We start from the raw sequence: 16,678 nt of genomic DNA, 5'->3' as shown, positions 1-16,678 counted from the left end.
AGGTCAGAGAGATGTGATGTTTCCGACTTTGAAGATAGAGGGGCACTAGTCAAGGGATGTGGGCAGCCTCTGGACACTGGAAGAGGTGAGAAGACAGAGTCTACTCTAGAGCCTCCATAATGGAACACAGACCTGGAAACACCTCAACTTTATTCTGGTGAGACCTGCCTCAGACTCCTTAACAGGAGTGCTGTGTGGTGATAACTGTGTTGTTCAAAGTCACTGAGTGTGTGGTGATTTGTTACCGCAACAATATGGAGAGTCAGTAGACTGGGCGTGTCCTGGCCTCTCCCTTTCTAGTGAGTGGAAGGACCTGCCGTGAGGCACAGGAGGCCCCTGCAAGCGCAGCTGGGGTGTGGGGAAGGGTGGGAGCCTCACATGCCTGGAGGTGGGGAGGGTCAGATGGCAGGCAAAGCCCTGGGCCCCAGCCCTCTCCAATTGGCTGCCACCTGCTCAGTGTGGCCTTCCTTAATTTCCGTTTCCCTCTGACATTTTGTGCCCAAGATACAGATCTCTCTGGGCTGCTCTGTCCCAACCCCACCACGCCCTATCTTTTCCCAGGGCCTGGGTGGGATGACATTGGCCTTGGTCCCAGACTTGCACTGAAAGTGGAACAAGATAAGGCCAAATTCTCCTCCTGGGTTCTGGATGCTCATGGGGTGGGGGTGGGGGTGGGGGGTACAGGTGTGGGCACAGGGCCAAGAGCCTCCTGGCCTGAAGTGGACATGACAAAGTGGGCAAGTCCAGCCATGTCCTACCCTCCAGGTATCAAGGGCTGGGAATGGAGAACCCAGGCCCTTTGTTTTGCTTTTCCAGGATAGTTATGGGATTCCTGTCCCTTTAAATGGGATGGGCTGCCTTTTGCCAGGACTAGGGACCAGAACATGGAGAAGACACTGGCCTCACTCCCTTTCTTCACTCCAACAGGAGAGCCCCTTTCAGCCCCTCCCACCATCTCAAGAGATGAGCCTCACATGGAAGCTATAGCTGTTGGGGCACCTGCTGCTACCCAGACTCTGCAGACACTCGGGAGCTACTCTCAGCCTTGGGCTCAGCCACAAAACCTTTATTTAGCCCCATGTCCATTCTGCCCTTCATTCCAGGCACCAGCCAGCTAGTTTTCCAGAACCCATGAGCCACTGAGCAGCCCTGCTTCTGAGCCCTGGAACAGGGGGGTCCTCAGGGCCAAAGACCCAAAGCTGACCTGGACTCTGGGCCAGGCTTCATCCCCATTGTCTGAACCGGGGCCTCGACAAGCCCCAGGGGAACACACTGGGGGTCAGTGCAGAAGCTGAGCCCCAGGCTGTTCGACTCCATGTTCATTCCCCTGAGTGTCTAATGTGCATTCTGGGCCCATGTTTGTGTACTACGAGTTCGGGATTTTGTATCTGTATGTGTGTGGGCAGCCCCACGTGTGTGTGGGTGTGTGCAGTGATGTAGACCTCCCTCCCTAGCACGCCCCTGTGTTGTCAAGGGCTCAGGCAGGGCCTGGGGGCTGGAAGGGCGGTCCGCGGAGTCCCCTGTAGTGCCCGGCAGGGACTGCAGAACGTGATGGGGCCCTGGCTGGCTCTGGACTCTGGGTCCTCGTGTCCGTGGAGGCGGCCGCAGGGCGGGCCGCCTGCGTCAGCCTTGAGCGGCCATCAATAGCGCGCGGTTAATTAATTTGATGGGAACAGCAGGGACCGCCGTTTGCATTTAGTGAAGTTCCAGGAACTTCCAACCTCATCTTCATAATTGGCCTCATAAATTGTAAGAAAGAGAGAGATCAGCAAAGCGGGAGGGAGGAGGGGCTGCCCGTCCGTCCTTATTTAATTTTATTGCTGAAATTCATCTTTTTAGCCTCCTCCGGAATCGGCTCTCCCTGCCGGATTTGCCTAATCATGATAAATTAATATTCATTTCCCCGCCTCTCACCCAGCTCCCGCGCTTGGATGGAGTTGAGCAGGGCTCCTTCCAGCCCCGTGGCCAGGCCTTGGTGGGAGCCTGAGGGGGTGGGGACCCCCGAAAAGAAAGCAGAAAAGAAAGCACAGCCTGGGGAGGGGGGGAGGAGAGCCTGGGAGAAGAGGTGCCTCTGTTACCGTGGGGACGTGGGAGGGGGAGATTCAGGGTGATTGACTGGGACTCTCAGATGAGGGGCTCCTGAGGCCCCCTGCTGGTTCCTGCGCAGGAACAGCCCAGAGTGTCCAGGGTGTGGATGAAGATCGACTCCCCCCTGCCAGGTAGCGTTAGGTGGGAGGGGCCGGAAGACTCTGAGAGGCCCCTTTGGAGACCCAGAGGCCTGGAAGAGGGAAGACAGGATGGATTTGGGAGATGGATTTTGAAGGCTAGCTCCAGTTGAGAGGTGGGGGGAGGAGAAGGCTCCGCTGCCTGTCTGACCTGGCCTTGGCCCCACACCCCTGCTGACTAGGTGCAGGCCACCTTGCCCTGGGCAGACTCCAGTGGGACCCGGCCTCTGGCCTCTGACCAGCAGAAGTGACGCCTCCACTTCCCTACAGCCTAGGCCGGCTGGGCGGCTGGCCGGCTGGCCCTCTGAAACTGGGTACCTTGGCTGGGCCGTGTGATTGCCCCAGCTACTGCTCTTCCTCGGTGAGGCCCTTTCCCAAACCCTGCAGCAGGGTTGCCCGGAGGGGAATGCAGGCCTGCTCTTCTCAGTGGGGCCCTGGGAGGGCTTTAGATTGTATTCAGCTCCTTGCCCTATTGTACAGATGAGGAAACTGAGAAGCAGAGATGGGTGGTGACTAGCCCAGGGTGTCACTCGGAAGTCATCGGGGTTGGGACCAGGAGTGAGGGATGCTTTCACCCCCCCTGGAGGCTGGGTGTGGTGGGCAGGATTCTAAGGAAGACCTCAGTGACCTTTACCCTCTCCCTTTTGAGGGTGGGTGGAGCCTTCAATTATGACGAGGTATTATTCCCCGTGGTAATATTACCTTATATGGCAAAAGGGAGATGATCTGGGTGAGCCTTGGCTAAGCCCATGAGACCTTTAAAAGCAGAGTTTTCTCTGGCTAGTAGAAAGGGGCAGTCAAAGAGAGTCCAAGCATGAGGAGTCAACACACCTTTGCTGGCTCTGAAGATGGAGGGGGCTGCGTGCAAGGACCAGGGAGAGTTGTGGAGAAACTTAGAGTAGCCTTTAGCTGACAGCCAGCAAGGAAAGGGGACCTTAGTCCTATAACCACAAGGCACTGAATTCTGCCAACAGTGAGAATGAGCATAGAAGCTGATCTCCCCCCGGGGCACCTGGGTGGCTCAGTCTGTTGGCATCCGACTTCAGCTCAGGTCACGATCTCATGGTTCATGGGTTCGAGCCCCACGTGGGGCTCTGTGCTGACAGCTCAGAGCCTGGAGCCTGTTACGGATTCTGTGTCTCCCTCTCTCTCTGCTCCTCCCCTGCTCACGCTCTATCTCTCCCTGTCTCAAAAATAAATGAATATTAAAAAAAAAAAATTAAAAAAAAAAAAAAGAAGCTGATCGTCCCCAGAGCTTCCAGGTGAGGACTCGGCCTGGCCCAACACCTTGATTTGGGCTGTGTGGGACTGGAAGCAGGAAATTCAGCTGAGTCTTCCTGGACTTCCAGCCTAAAGAGCTGAGACCATTAATGGATTTTGTTTTTAGGGGCTAAATTTGTGAAAATCTGTTATGCAGCAATAGAAAGCTAATACACAGACTTAGGGGAAGGGTGTCTTAGGAGACTCCTATGATGGGAAGGAGGGAGATAAAGTTGGAAGAGGTCTGGGTCTCTATCCCAATGCCATTTCTCTCCCCCCATGTTCCCACATATCAACACTTGACTGGAGCTGCTCCCCAGCTGCCAAAGTCATCACATCTCCCTATTGCTTTACCTGGGATCCAACCCTTGCAAACATTTAAATTTGTGACTCTTGCAAGGTGGAGCCTGAACCCCAGGGTTATGAGGAGCAGGGATTCACCTCTCATAGCAAAGGGTCCTTGACAGGAGGAACTTCTATGGAATTTGCTCAGGCAAAGCCTTCCAAGATGTGGGTAGGGGCAGGCTAATTCAGTGCAATTGCAGACAGAGATTCCCTTCCCATCCCAGAGTTTTCTGGTTTTGTTTTTAATGTTTATTTATTTTTGATAAAGAGAGAGAGAGACAGAGTGTGAGTGGGGGAGGAGCAGAGAGGCTCCTCTGCTCCTCGGTTTCCTGAACTCCTTTCTGGGAGTGGCTGTAGCTGGATCTCACTGGGGTTTCTAATCTCTCTCTCTCTCTCTCTCTCTCTCCCCCCTCTCCCTCCCTCCCTCCCTCCCTCTCTCTCTCTCCTTCTCCCACGCATCTAAAGCAAAGAGACCTAAGTTTTCAGTATGTGGAGGGTTCCTAATACTGATGCTGACAGTCATAGCCCATGGCCCTGAAACCTGGAGTTCTGAATCAGCAAATGCCCACTTGCCCTGAGATGGGAGCTCCTGACCTCTAACCTCCAGAACCAGTGGTATGGGGGACATAGACTCTAAGCTCTAATCCTGCTAGAAGCAGGGGTTCTGGCTCTATAGCTCACATATATCCCTATACATTCCTGACACGTGGTCCCCACACATGTCCATGCACATACCTGATCTCTACCTGTCAGCCCCACACATGCCTGATTTGATTCCACATGGGCTCCACACAGGGCTTGAGGGGTGCCTAGACTGGCCTGAGACACCACCTTCCCCCAGCTCCAGATTTCCCCTGAGAAATCCTCTCTCATCACTGTGACTTTGGACTCAATGGACTTTGGACTTTGGGAGCACTTTGGGGCCAGTTTGACAGGGGCCTCTGGTCAGGCCACCCTACGTACCTGCTAGACCACACACCCATTGGAAAGGAATCACCCCCCTGGCCTGTTCCTCTTCCCCTCAAGCTGCCTAATGGGGAGAAAGCCTAGGACCCTTAGTGTCTGACCTGAGGAGAGAAGGCCTCAGAGGCCATGCCCTTCTTCTCCCTGACGGAGAACAGTCCTGGAGCGCTGGGCAGCTCGTTTCTCACCTAAGGGGCCAAGGACTGCAGCCCCCACCTCAGAGCTTCTGAGAGCCAAGGTTCCCCACCCCCACCTTGAGGGCCTCCCTAGCCTTCCACCACCCAAGTGCATACAGAAGCTGCAGAATCAAGTAAAGGAGGAAGGCTCCAGGAAGATGCCCTAGAGAAGCCCTACTTGCTGCCCAATCTATACTATGCAACTATGCAGCTTCAGTTTTTACTGTGAAGTACAGACTCAGACCACAGATATCCCTCCAGAGCCTGGCTCCATAGGCAAGAGGAAGGCTCTCTTCTCCATGTTTCAAGTTCTATCTTTCTGGACCTCACTCCCTCTACCCGATAGGAACAGACAATCAAGCCTCTCTGGGATCTGGAAAAGGAAGGGCTGCTCTGACGCACAGGGATGGCGAGACACAGGAATGCTCCAGGGGTCATCTTCAGGGACAGGGGGGTCGCCAAAAATGGGTATCATGAGAGCGGAGCCTTGGTGTGGGCTGGGCCGCTACTGCCAGGTGTATAGGGGGAGGGATGGGACAGGTATTGAGGTCGACGGGCGCACTTCCCAGAACAGGCCAGCAGAGGACGCGCGAGGACCGACGAAGAGGACGGGCGAAGCGGCCCTGCGGTGAGCGAAGGCCGGGATGGGGGTGTGGCAGAGAGTGCGCCAGGTGCGGGGAGGAACCGCCTAGTGGAGCTTCTCTCCCAGGTCGGGGAAGGGGAGTAGGAGGTTGGGGCTGGAAGGGTCCGGAATGCGCTGCCGCTACGCAGCCCCTCCCTCCTCCTCCAGAGGATGCCTTGGGGGATGTGGCTTAGTGCCCCTCCACGGGTGGGTAGACCCTCCCCATCACCCGGCAGGGAGCAAGATCCGGGACTGGTTACCTTAATGTGGTATGCTGGGGACCCTTTTCCCAGACTCACCTCTGGTCCGGATTCTGTGTCTCAGTTTCCCCCTGGGTGAGTTCTGTCCTTGCTACTGGAAGCTATAAACTGGGAGACCAGGTGGGGTGAGACGACCAGTAAGAGGGAACCAGTACCCTCCCCATCCCTCCCCAACCTTGTAGCTGAGCTTTGAGAGGAAATAGAAAAAGAGGAGAGGAGAAAAGAGCGATGGAGGGAGAGGTGACGCTGGGGAAAGCAAATGGAAGGGGCGAGTGGAGGGGGGCGGGGAGGAGGGTGGCTAGGGTGGGTAGGAAGAGGGGCCTAACCTCTCAGCGGAAGCTCTCCCAGCTCTTGGGCAATCTGTGACTCCTCTGGGCTGTGCTGGGGGCCGAGCTCTCCCCTGCATCCCGGAGCCGTCGCTCTGCCTGTAGGCCCCCTCCAGCCGCCATGATTTATAGCTGGGCCAGGCCTAGCGACCTTGGACGGATAACTAATGACGGGTCAATAACGCTACAGAAAACGTGAACTGGTAAGGGAGGAGGGACGAGGCCCATTAGCGGTCATTTTCTCTCTAATCCTGGTGCCTCTCACTGCAGTCTCCTTGCTGGGTTTTTCCCCAGGGCCTCTTGATGGGTCTGAAAGGTGACAGTTAACACAGCTGAAACAGGAAAAGGGGAGGAGGGACCTCAACGTACTAGAGAGACCCAAAATGGGTCATATGAGGGTGAAGGAGACAGGTGCCCTGTCCGGGAAATACTTCCCACTCCCCCTATTCTGTAGACAGGAGTAGGTCACACGTTGGGAAGCTAAAGTTAGCAGGTCAGTTCCTGTCAGGCAGAAGGCAGGGCACCTGCCTTTCTCTCCCAGGGAGAGAAATAGGGAGAAAGTGCAGAAAATAGGGAGGGGGTGCCCTCTACTCCACCACCTCCACCTAGCTCCCTCCCTTGGCCCATATCTCTGGAGATGTCCTCTGCCTCCCCTCACTCCAAGCTACCCAAAGCGAGGGTGTTTACTTCAGTCCTGGGGACACCTCATATTCGGCCTGTGTCCCTGCTTGCAGGTGGGCTGGGGAAGCAGGGGCCCGTCCGTGTCTCAATTCCTAGGTCATCTGGTTCCTTTTTTTTTTTTTTAATTTTTTATACATTTATTTATTTCTGATAGACAGAGCACAAGTGGGGGAGGGGCAGAGAAGAGACACAGAATCAGAAGCAGGCTCTAGGCTCCGAGCTGTCAGCACAGAGCCCAACTCGGGGCTCGAACTCACAAACCGCGAAATCATACCTGAGCCGAAGTCGGACGCTTAACTGACTGAGCCACCCAGGCACCACATCTGGTTCCTATTGATAGTGGACCAAAGCCTTCTTCTCCCAGTCTGGCCACTCCCCTCCTCCTATTTGAGGTCACCTGGGTCATCCTCTGGGTCCCCAGTCTATTTTTGACACCTCAGGAACCCCAGAGTTGAAAGGAAGGAAGTAATTCTCTCAATACCTGACCTGATAGAAAAATCTCCCCTAATAATCTCTGTTGGCATCAAGGTGCCTATATAAATGTTTTTCCACCTTATAGTCCCATTTTGTGGATGAAGAAGTTGGAGCTCAGAAGCATAGTCAGCAGAGAGACGAACTGAAACTTGAATTCATATCCTCTGGCTCCAAATCATAGCGTCTTCCCTCCCGGTCACTACAGGATCCTGGGCTCCTGCCCCATCAGCTCATCCTGAACTCCTGCCCTGCTTTGTTTGCAAGGGAGACACCCAGTGAGGAGGCCACTGAGGCAAGGGCATTCTTTCCCCAGAGTAGACACAGGGTAACAGAACAACCCTGGAGGAAGTATTGGGTGGTAGCAATGGGGAATGGGCCTGCATGTACCCCTCATGTTGGGGACCAGACTCGCGGTGGGTGTACATATATGGACTTGTGTGTGCTCGTTCATTCACGCTATCGCTTATTCCTTCAACAAACAGGTATTGAGTGGCAACCATGTGCGGTGACCTGGGGACATAGGGGCAACACTGGGGAGCTTATAGTCTAGCGAAGGGAGTACACAGAATAGGTATGTCTGTGGTGTCTGGTGAGTGGATTCCCCAGGGAGCAGAACCAAGCATGAGCAGAGGCAGATGCAAGGCACCAACTTCTGGGGATAGAGACACTAATCATTACCCATCACCTCAGCCCCTCAATCCACATCCAGACTCTCACATATCAAACTTGCTTCTTATACTGTCTTACTTGATCAGCCTAGCTCCAGCACTGGCTACATAATTTTGGGGCCCCATGGCCAAATGAAAATTCGGACTCCTTATTATAAAATTATAAAGAATTTCAAGACAGCATTAAACCAAGCACGGGGCCCTTCTAAATGCAGGGCCCCCTGGGACTGCACTGTTCATGTGCCTGTAAAATTGTCCCTGGCTGGCCCTTTCCCATTCATTGACCTCTTGGTTTTCTCTCTCTTTTTTTTTTCTTTTTCTTTCTTTTTTTTTTTTTCGGTAATCGCTTTACTCAACGTGGGGCTCAAACTCAAAATCCAGAGATTGAGAGTCACATTCTCTTCTGACCAGGTCAGCCAGGTGCCCCTGCCCTCCCCTTTTCTATGTCTGGTGCTGACTTAGGCCTCACAGGTCCCTCATGTGGACCTGCCTCGGCCTCCTTGCTGGCCCTCTAGCCTCCAGGCTCTTCCCAACTGCAGCCTCCTGACTCTTGTCTATGTGATGACAAGTCTCCTCACTTCTCGCTGACACTCACCCAGTGCCATTTGCCCGCACTCCTGGCCCCTTAGACTCCTCGGCCCCAAACACTCCCTACAGGTTCCCATTTTCATACCTTTTTTTTTTTTTTTTTAAACAGAATTCAATTCCTTTTGAGAAATCATTCTTCCTTTAGCTACCTCCTCCAGGAAGACTTTTCTGATTTTTCTGTTGGAGATCTCACGTCACAACTAAGTACTTGGGTCAAAGCACAAATCATCTTCTGCCTTGATTCATAGCCATTTGCTGCCTCTCATAGACTTAGAATTCTGGAAGACAGGGATGATGTCATATTCATCATTGTAAATTCCACAGTACCTAGCTGACATGTAGGGGCTCAGTTAATATTTGTTGTTACAGCTGTGTGTGTGTGTGTGTGTGTGTGTGTGTGTCTGGAAACCCTGAATTGTGTGCGCAGAGCTTGTATGTAGGGGTTGTGTCCACAAACAAGCATTTCTGCTTATGTGTACACATACCTCCATATCCATGGATGTACAGGCATGTTGGGGGCATACATGTGCACGGAGGTAAGTGTTGTTTTTGTAGGCGTGTGTACTAACCACAGGTGCATGGATTTATGTTGGTGGGTATGCACCCAGATTTGGATGGCAGATGTATGCCCATGCATGGCACAAAAACATGCGTCTCTGGTCCTGTGAGGTGGGGGTTGTGCCTGGACAGGAGCTGCAGGTGCACTGTGCAAGGACACAGGCGGCTGGCGCGTGTGCGGACCATGTGTGTGCACAGCTGCGTGTCCTGGCCGCCGGCAGGCCTGCCCAGTGCGCCTAGCGCTCCCGCTGAGCTCGCCGCTTTGTTCCTCCGCCGCGGGCGGCCGCGTGGGCTCCTGGCTCCTAGGCCTGGGCGGCTCGGGCCCTTCGTGATTGGCGGCCAGGCGGGTAGCATGGCTCCCTCCCGGGCGGGCGGAGCCAGATCGGCTCCCGTTACCGGCGCAGGGGGTAAGGGTGGGGGGGGGGGGGCGCCAGGCCATCCATCTTCTGTTATTACAGCGTAATGGGGCTGCTCGGGCGCCCGCCCATTTGTCATCGGCCTCGTTCGCTGATAACGGGCATTTGTCATCACTTTCCTCTGCGCCAATGTCATCAGCGCCGTTGACAGGCGGGGCGGACGCGGGGGGCGGGGGGCGGGCGGGGTGTCGTGTGCATGAGCACAGGCGCGCACACAGGCTTGTGGTCCTGCTGGACACACGCTCTTGCACATACAAACGGGCACACGAACCCAAGGGGCACACCGAACCTGGAGGGACACATGCCCCTATGTGTGGATCAAAGCTCCCCAGAGACGGACACACATGCAGACACACACTCAGAACAGCCTCATCTGTCAAGCAGCTATTCCCAGCTGGAGATCCTCTTCCCCAGTTGAGGAGACATGTGCTGGGGGGAGGGGCTGGTTCGTGGTTAATGGCAGCTTGAGTGCAGGTGGCCCTCTGCCAGCTCCCTGTGTGCACATGTGTGACATCAGCCACCAACATTTACTGAGCCCCTTGCAGGCTCTACAGGCTTGTGTGTGACTGTGTGTCCTATTGACAGAGTGTGGCAGTGCAGGGACAGCCACATGGTTGCTCTGAGGCCTCCCAGACTTCTCAGACCCAAGGACTTTGGACAAGTCTGCGGGGCTGGATGGTGGGGGTCCTGGGGTGGTAGAGGTGATGTTTGGTGGTGGGATGGTGGCTGGTGGGATGATGGGTGGTGGTCCTCATGATGCTTTCCTTCCAACCCTCCAGACAGTGTAGCCGGGGAGACACCCTTCCACTCCTGGCTCTACTCAGGCTCTGAGCCTAGGCTGATTTGCAGCAAGAGGGATTCAGGAAAGACTCCAGAAAGAACTTCCTGTCTGAAAAGGGTGCGAAGCAGTTTGGGGTAGGCATGGCACTGGTAGCCAAGAGGTGAGTTTGGAAGGGCGAGAACATCTCTTGCCCATATCCTATGCCCCCTGGCTGGCTCAGGTACCAGCTCACCTGGGGCATGGAAAATGTGTTCCTGATGCTGCCTTTTGGCATATTCACTTCAGGATGGTGTAGGGGACGCCATTAGCCCTTATCAGGGAGGGAGACATCTCCTTCCCCAATCTTGCTAGTCCCCAGTTGTCTGGCACATATTAGGTGCTCAATAAATAGCTGTTGAATGAATAAATGATTGAAGACAGGGTATGTGGAGGTGGGGAGTCTTCCTAGTCCCTCCCTGAGTGGCCACCAGCCGCTGATGGACCCGATCTCATCTCCCACCCACCCCCCTAACTCCTTTCTTCACTCTTTTGTAGCCCCCCAAATTCCCCTTCTCCCCCAGCCTCTCCCTCCTGGGCTGAGGGGGAGAGGGTGGGGGCAAGGTCCCCTGGCAGAGCAGGGCTCGCTTGTTCCTTGTAAATGAAGACCATAATTAACATTAAATTAAGGTAATACAAATGAAGGCAACATAGAGTCTGACAAGATGAGCGTTTGGGGAGGCAGTGGGGAGAAGTGATTCATATTTTTAATTTACTGTACGGATGGGCCGTGTGGCTGGGGAACGGGCGGCTCGCATGGAGGGGGTGTCGCCCCGCGATGTTTGCTGGGCTCTGAGCAAGCACACAATGACTATTAAACTCAACTGTCCATATAATGGGACAGATTCGACATGACGCCCACCAGAGCACCAGGAGCCTGGCCGGCCAGGCTGTAAATCCTGCCCACACAGCGCCTGCCTGTCCACCTGCCGACCTAGCCTGGCTTGGCTCAGGCCTGGCATCTGGTGGGCACAATCCCCAAGCGGCCCGAGAGGGGCCTTGGACCTGGGCCACCACAGGGGCCAAGACGGTGCAGGCTCCTTGCCCCGGCTGAGCTCAGGGCTGGGGGGCAATGGCAGGTCACATCTTGATCATGCTGGGGTGACCCTGGTATGCCCTCTCAGCACAGGCCCTTGGTGCCAGGATGCGGCTGGAGCTCCGTGGCCCCACACGTGGTCTGATCCAGGAAATGAAGAGGAGACAATGGTGTCCTCTTCTAAAGAAGGGAGCGAAGGGGCGCCTGGGTGGCGCAGTCGGTTGGGCGTCCGACTTCAGCCAGGTCACGATCTCGCGGTCCGGGAGTTCGAGCCCCGCGTCAGGCTCTGGGCTGATGGCTCGGAGCCTGGAGCCTGTTTCCGATTCTGTGTCTCCCTCTCTCTCTGCCCCTCCCCCGTTCATGCTCTGTCTCTCTCTGTCCCCAAAATAAATAAAAAACATTGAAAAAAAATTAAAAAAAAAAAAAAAAGAAGGGAGCGAATTGGGTCTACATCACCACCACCACAGCTCACATTTACCAAGCACCTACTATGCACGGACCCCCACCTCTGACCCATTAACTGACTCCTCACAACCAGCCTATGAAGAAGATGCTGTCCCCATTTTACACACAGGGAAACTGAAGCTGAGAGACAGGGAGTAAGTTGGCCACGGGGCCTGCCCGTAAGTGTCCACTGCCTCATCCCAGGCCTCTGAACCCCAGAGCCTGAGGCTACCCCTCGATCTTGTAAACTCTGTACACAGAATGAAGGCCGGCATTCCTGGTGGCCCTCACCCACTGGACCCCGAAGCCTCAGACACAGAGCCCTCTGAGGACTCCAGTGTGGGTGCACATCATCCACCCTCCCTCCAACCAGGAGAAAGGTGAAATCCCAGGCAACAGGTCAACAAATCCCAGGCAGGCAGGGAGGGATCCCTGCTTACTCACTCTGCAAACAGAGCCTAAAGATGCTCGTCTCTGGGATGAGAGACGCAAGTGTAATTTAGGTTTTGATATTATGAAAGTCTCGCTGCTCTAAAACAGCAGGGCACTCGGTGCCTCATTAATAAAGGATAAACTCGGAGTCTATTTACAAGGCGCTTTTTGGGGTTATTTACTCTCCAATATACATATGTAATGTTGCGCATACTTACCGCTAGGTACGGCTCATCGTTCCTGCCTGTGCCTTGGAGTTAGCCTCGGGGGGGGGGGGGTCCCTACAGGGTGGAGAGGGTCACTGGGGAAGAGGGACTGCAGAGGGGGCCACCCCTGGGAGTAGGGAGGCTCTGTGGAAGAAGACAAGGCCCCACGGAGGGAGGGAAGTCATAGAATTTTAGAGCTGGCAGGTAGAAGGGGCAGAGGGTGGATTCCATCTGTCTCCCCTCCCTGCTCTCCCCTCCCTGAAGCTCAGCACCGTTAAAGATAAGGTACAGGCTAGGCTCCCCTTCTAGGCCCCCAGGATCTCCCTTCCAGCCCCTCCTTCTGTATCAGGCCAGGGCATGGTGGCCTCCCTCAGCAGGACCCCTACTCTGACCAGATTCTGACCACACTGGGGAAAGGCCCTGTAGTTCTGAAAGGAGGTTGGCCAATTTGTATCAGCAAGCACGTCCTGAGCAACTACTGTGCGCCTTACACCAACCCTATCTCAGCCCTGCTCACTGTGCCCAACAGTGCCTGGAGTGGGAGAGGCCTCCCCCAAACCAAGATGGAGGTTACCTCCTAGCTCCTGGTGCCACAACAGAAATGAGTTCTCTGCAGCTGCTACCACCTTAGCCTGGACTCTATGTGCAGTATCTCAATGAAACTGCAGCCATCTTATGAAATAGGGCACTGCTTTTATCTCCATTTTATAGAGTGAACTGAGACATAGGTTAGGGAACTCACCCAATGTCATATAATAGCCAGAAGGTGCCAGGCTGGAATTTTAGCCCAGATTAGGGTTCTTACCCCCACAAGGCCTCCTCAAGAGTCCTGGGCCTTAACTGCCCATCCTGGCCCCTCTGTGAAGCCTGGGCTTCAAGCAGCCTATGGCCTCCAATGAGGATCTCTAGGCCCCATCCTCCCAGAGCACATCTCCCCTCACTGATCCATTCATTTGAGTCATCGAACATCCACCATGTGCAGACTTGGGCCTGAACCTATGGTCTTGGTGAGTGTAAGCGTGTGGCAGTGGAGGCCTTGGTTGGAGACCTGGTTAATGCACAGGAGAGCTTGGAGATAGGAATGCCCACCCATGTCCCACAGCTTAGAGTTGGAAGGTTTTCTGTGCTTGCCAGAATGTGGATGAGGAATGGGTGGCTCAGGGCCCAGCCTGGGGATGGAGAGGGGCAACAGAGCACCTCCTCCCTGGCCAGTTTGGACCAAGGAGACACCGGTGGCATTGCCTTTTTGAAGAGAGCCCTGGGTGGAGGGATCAGAGTCTAAGCAGTCCTTTGGGAATCCCCAGGGGTCTAAAAGGACATAATCACTACTGGAATGGAGCTCACGGGCCTCAGTGAGATGAGAGCAAGTTCTTGCATTCTTCCCCACCTGAGCTGGGGGAGAGCTGACCTGGATGGTGCTGGACAGAGGGAGGATGGCAAGCAGGAGGATCTGATCCATCATTGTTGGTGAACAATGAGCCATCACCACCCTAATTAAAGATGTAATTACAGCAAATACATTCCGGGCTGAGAATGAATGACGGATGGCAGGAAGGCACCTTGTAGCCAGCAGCCAGGACACATTGCCCCGAAAAGCTCCCTCGTCCAAGCTAGGGAACCATCCCCCTCTGCAGCACCCCGTCGCTGGCTATAGGATGTCCTGATGCCTCCTGACAGGATAGTGAGACAGGAAGGCAGATACTGAGGCCCTGAGGGGCCAGGCAAGGGCCAGGGGCTGGGGCCTTGTTGGAGGATTGAGGGTGGAAGGAAGCCAAGGTTATTGGAGGATGGAGGGTGGAAGAGGCACGAGAGGGACTGGGCAGGTAAGTGAGCAAGGCCAGTGAGGAGCAGGTATCTCTCTGGGAGTATCACCAGAGCACAAAATAGAATTTCAAGGCATACCAGCTTGGGGAGTAATTGGGCTCATGGTCATTGATCCTTGGCCCTAGAGGGTGAGTGCAGGGGCCAGGCCAAGAGGACTCACCCTGTATAGGGTAACAACACTGGGGGATCTAGTGGGCCATACTGGATCTTAGGTCTGTCCCAGGTATCAGGGACTGGGGGCGGGGGGTACTATCCTGAGGGCTGATTTGTCCTTATATGGGGTCAGGATACCGGGCAGGGGACTGGCCACACGAAGGGAAAAGAGGTGGATTCCTCCCAGTGATCTTCAGGAAGGAAGGCCTCCAACTACCCCCTCCACACACCCCCTACCCTTACTCAGGGTCACCTCAGGAGTTGTGGGCACCAGCTGTCTGGGATGCCTGGCCTCAGGACGTCTTCCCATACTTGGGGTCTGAGCATCTGGATTCCAAGGTCTATTTGCCCTGGGCCCCCATCCGCACTCTCAGGGAATAGGAAACATTGAGCACAGGGTCAGGTCACTCTGGGGCCAGCCTGAGCTTCACCATCCTGGGGTCAAGGCAAGAAGGCCTGCCTAGATGGGGAGCTTGGTGGCCTCAGCCTCATCTGCTGTGGTGGCCCCTGGCCAGGGTCCCTCAGGGTGTGTGGGCTGACCCCAGGGGAGATAGGGCTGGGGGGGCAGGCAAGGAGGAGCCCAGGCAGGCAGGCAGAGGGGAGGGAGGGAAGGCCACTGACAGCAGAACAAATGCTTGTAATTTTATAACCAATCTCAGCGTGTCCGTGGGGGGCCGTTTGCGTCTCCACTCAGGACCAATCAGCCTGACAGAGCTATGAGTCTGCCTGAGTGAATGTGAGCAGCTTCCCCCCCCAACACCACTTACTGCAATCTCATTACCCGCCCAGCCCAAGACTGGCCAGAGCTGAGGGGCGGCAGGGAAGGAGGCTCCAGCCTGCGCTGGGGCAGAGCCGGGCCAGAAGCAGGGCTGGGACTGGGGCCAGGAAGGCAGGGTGGGTGGCCTTGGAGGTCTAGGGGCTCAGGGGGAGGAGGGCGGGAGGCAGGTTCAGGAAACATTTACTAAAGCACCCACTGGTGGCTGAGCATGTAGGATACGGATAGGGCACAAACACCTGCCCTCAAGGGGCTTGCAGTCCGCTAGGCACAGATGGAAAGATTGCAGAGGGATGGGCCCTGGTGAAAGCGGAGATGGAGAGATGGGGGGGACAGAGCCCCAGAATAGAGCTGGCACGGGGCAAGTGGTGGGAAGGAGGGAGGGGTAAGAAAATCAAGGGAGAAGGAACCAGAGGAACCTCAGTGGTGCACGCAGAGCCCGGGCAGAGGGGTACAGGGCCTGGGAGAGAAATGCCCACCTGGGAAGAGAGGAGGTCGGCCAGGAGGAGCTGGCTGGGCAGTGGTGGATATTAAAGGACGGCCTTGCTGGATATCTGGCTCTGGGGATGGCTATGTGCCCATTAGTCTCTCTAATTGTCAAAAATCTAATTTAGTGTCTGGAGCCAGGGCCGGCCTTGGGTTAAATGGAGGGAGGCAGGCCTAGCCATAAATCTGCCCTCCCAGTCTAGGCTGGTGCTAATTCTGCAGTTAAGTGAGGGGGTGAAGAGGGCAGCAAGACGGGACAGGGAGGGTTCCGGAGAGGGGCTAACTTTGACCCTGCATGCCAGCCCCCATGTGCCAAGTCAGAGCCAGGCTGGAGGGCTTGCCTAGGCTCACTTGGACCACGCAGGGGAAGTGCCTCAGCTGTGTGATGAGCTCAGGACTAGAGTCCTCTCAGGGTCTGTGTGGCTGGGATTGTAAACCCATCAGCCCTTCCTCGTCCCGGACCCACTCTGGGTCTATGTGGGTGCAGCTCCTGCAAAGTGACCGGTAGGAAGGTTACACTTGCTAATAACATAGTGAGCCTTTGGTGAGGAAGAGGGCGTGGAGACTCACACCATGTGACCAAGCTACCGGTCATCCTGTTCACCAGGTGACCACTAGCAATAGCCTTGGTGTGGGCCTTTCGTTACTGGGGAGAACACAAGCCCTGGGGCGGCCTAGCCTCTCCTTCCCTGGCTCACTCCAAACAAGGTGCCCGGACAGACTGGCACAGTACCTGAGGGCCTCATGTGTCCTTAGGCAGGGGAAGCTCTCCACCTGGGCTTGGTAATGACCTCACTCCCCTCAGAGCTGCTAATTGAAAGCAAGGGGTGTGGCAGGCGCAGCAGGAAACGTTGGGGGACTGAGAGGGTTCCCTGAGAGGCTCGGCTTCCACGGGGGGAGGAAAACAATTTCTCCTGGCTTCAGCTCCATCTCACCAGGCACC

Source organism: Prionailurus viverrinus, chromosome D2 (assembly GCF_022837055.1).
Source record: "Prionailurus viverrinus isolate Anna chromosome D2, UM_Priviv_1.0, whole genome shotgun sequence".
NCBI classification, from domain to species: domain Eukaryota; kingdom Metazoa; phylum Chordata; class Mammalia; order Carnivora; family Felidae; genus Prionailurus; species Prionailurus viverrinus.
This window is presented reverse-complemented; position numbering follows the sequence as displayed.